Genomic DNA, 2,500 nt, shown 5'->3' with positions numbered 1-2,500 from the left:
CGAATGTTTCGATGTCATCACGTTCAACGATGCGAGCGCGCTTTATTTACACATCATATAAACACGTTCGTCTCGTATACGTCGTAACGATCGCGGAGCTTTTGTATTCGAAATTTTGACATTAGAGTATGAACAAAAGAAACGCACGTACTCGATAATCACGAGACGAAGAGATCACCTAAACTCCGATTACCCTCTTTGATCGAGAACAACTCAATGAAACGATCGAAAGGTCGGAGATGGGCGCTCCTCGTCTGGCGACGAGCGACGCTCTCAGTCTCTCTGACGTCGCATAACGAAACTCCGTGACGTAAACGTACACACGAACGCGTATATAAAAATATAAATAATATATACACACACACGCATGTAAACGTAAACATACATACACATCGTATTTGTTATATTTGAACGGACCGAGAACGAGATTTATATTAAGTATATTTAAACACGTAATATAACACATCGAACGCGGATACCGTCATATGTTCGAGAAACGTCAGTCAGTCTATTGAGTCGGTTACGAAATAATAGACATTACGACATTAAACATTGAACAGTGTGGTTTATATTTTTATACAGCCGGCCCTCAGACAGGAGTGGTCCTGGATGTTTCTCCACGGACCGCAATGTGCGTTCGAAATGTCGATGTTCAAATGTGTCCTGCAGTTCACACTATGACGCGCAGTTAACTGCGTTCTTCATCGACCCGCGAGCCAAGTGATCCACCGTCCAGGGTAATGGTTTTTAATTTGTTTTATTTTTATAATTTCTACGATCACTCGAACGATTCTATACGCCAGTGATATGAGTTTATTTTTTTTTTATTTTATTTTTTTTTTTGTTTTTTTCTCTTATTTTTAGTATACAGAGAAAAATTCAAAAAATTAAAAAAAAAAAAAAAAAAAAGTTAAAAAAAAAAAAAAGTACAAAAAAAAAAAAAAAGAAATATACATTTATTTGAAGATGACGATGTGCGTTAACACATCGTACTTTCTCGAAATCGACATCGAAAAATATCAGAATAGGACGCGTTACACGACTCTGGACTCTGACTCGGACACACTGCTGTGTGAGAGAGAGAGAGTGAGAATCGCGTCCTCGCATCGAAACGACACATTCCGAACGTCGATATTTGTGTTTTAGAATTTTATTATCGTTCATTATCGCACTCTTTCGAGATTGATAATTTACGTTAATGATCCTTCCGCAGGTTCCCCTACGGAAACCTTGTTACGACTTTTACTTCCTCTAAATGATCAAGGTTTGGTCAACTTCCCAGCAACGCCGACGGCCGTGAAGCCACCGCGTGTCGGTCCGAAGACCTCACTAAATCATTCAATCGGTAGTAGCGACGGGCGGTGTGTACAAAGGGCAGGGACGTAATCAACGCGAGCTTATGACTCGCGCTTACTAGGAATTCCTCGTTTATGGGGGATAATTGCAAACCCCAATCCCCAGCACGAAGGAGTTTCAACGGGTTGCCCGGGCCTCTAGGCCAGGGAGAACATGCTGATTCCTTCAGTGTAGCGCGCGTGCGGCCCAGGACATCTAAGGGCATCACAGACCTGTTATTGCTCAATCTCGTGCGGCTCGAAGCCGCCGGTCCCTCTAAGAAGAATTTTAATACGCCGCCAGTGAGTTGCTCGACCGAAATCGAGCACACCTAAATGACGACGCCTATTTAGCAGGCTAGAGTCTCGTTCGTTACCGGAATTAACCAGACAAATCGCTCCACCAACTAAGAACGGCCATGCACCACCACCCACCGAATCAAGAAAGAGCTATTAATCTGTCAATCCTTCCGGTGTCCGGGCCTGGTGAGATTTCCCGTGTTGAGTCAAATTAAGCCGCAGGCTCCACTCCTGGTGGTGCCCTTCCGTCAATTCCTTTAAGTTTCAGCTTTGCAACCATACTCCCCCCGGAGTCCAAAATCTTTGGTTTCCCGGAAGCTGCCCGCCGAGCCATTGTAGTAACGTCGGCGGATCGCTAGATGACATATTTACGGTAGAACTAGGGCGGTATCTAATCGCCTTCGAACCTCTAACTTTCGTTCTTGATTGATGAAAACACCTTTGGCAAATGCTTTCGCTGATGTTCGTCTTGCGACGATCCAAGAATTTCACCTCTAACGTCGCAATACGAATGCCCCCAGTTATCCCTATTAATCATTACCTCGGAGTTCTGAAAACCAACAAAATAGAACCGAGATCATATTCTATTATTCCATGCACGAAATATTCAAGCGGCATTTTGAGCCCGCTTTGAGCACTCTAATTTGTTCAAAGTAAAATTGTCGGCCCATCTCGACACTCACTGAAGAGCACCGCGATAGGATTTTGATATTGAACCGGCGTTTTACCGCCGGCTCACCGACGATATGCTCCGCAGACGTGTCAGTATCACCGCGGATGCGGTGCACCGACAGCGCGGCGCACAAATGCAACTACGAGCTTTTTAACCGCAACAATTTTAGTATACGCTATTGGAGCTGGAATTA

General features: G+C 44.1%; 1 non-coding gene across 1 annotated transcript; it reads right to left on the bottom strand.

Annotated features, from left to right (window-relative positions):
- Positions 1–583: 583 nt before the first annotated feature.
- On the bottom strand, positions 584–740 carry LOC125076390. Its single transcript, XR_007120357.1, has one exon. It is a non-coding gene; the product is annotated as a 5.8S ribosomal RNA (ribosomal RNA).
- Between the last annotated feature and the right edge of the window lie 1,760 nt (positions 741–2,500).

This window comes from Vanessa atalanta, unplaced genomic scaffold (genome assembly GCF_905147765.1).
Source record: "Vanessa atalanta unplaced genomic scaffold, ilVanAtal1.2, whole genome shotgun sequence".
In the NCBI taxonomy this organism is placed as follows: domain Eukaryota; kingdom Metazoa; phylum Arthropoda; class Insecta; order Lepidoptera; family Nymphalidae; genus Vanessa; species Vanessa atalanta.
This window is presented reverse-complemented; position numbering and strand designations above follow the sequence as displayed.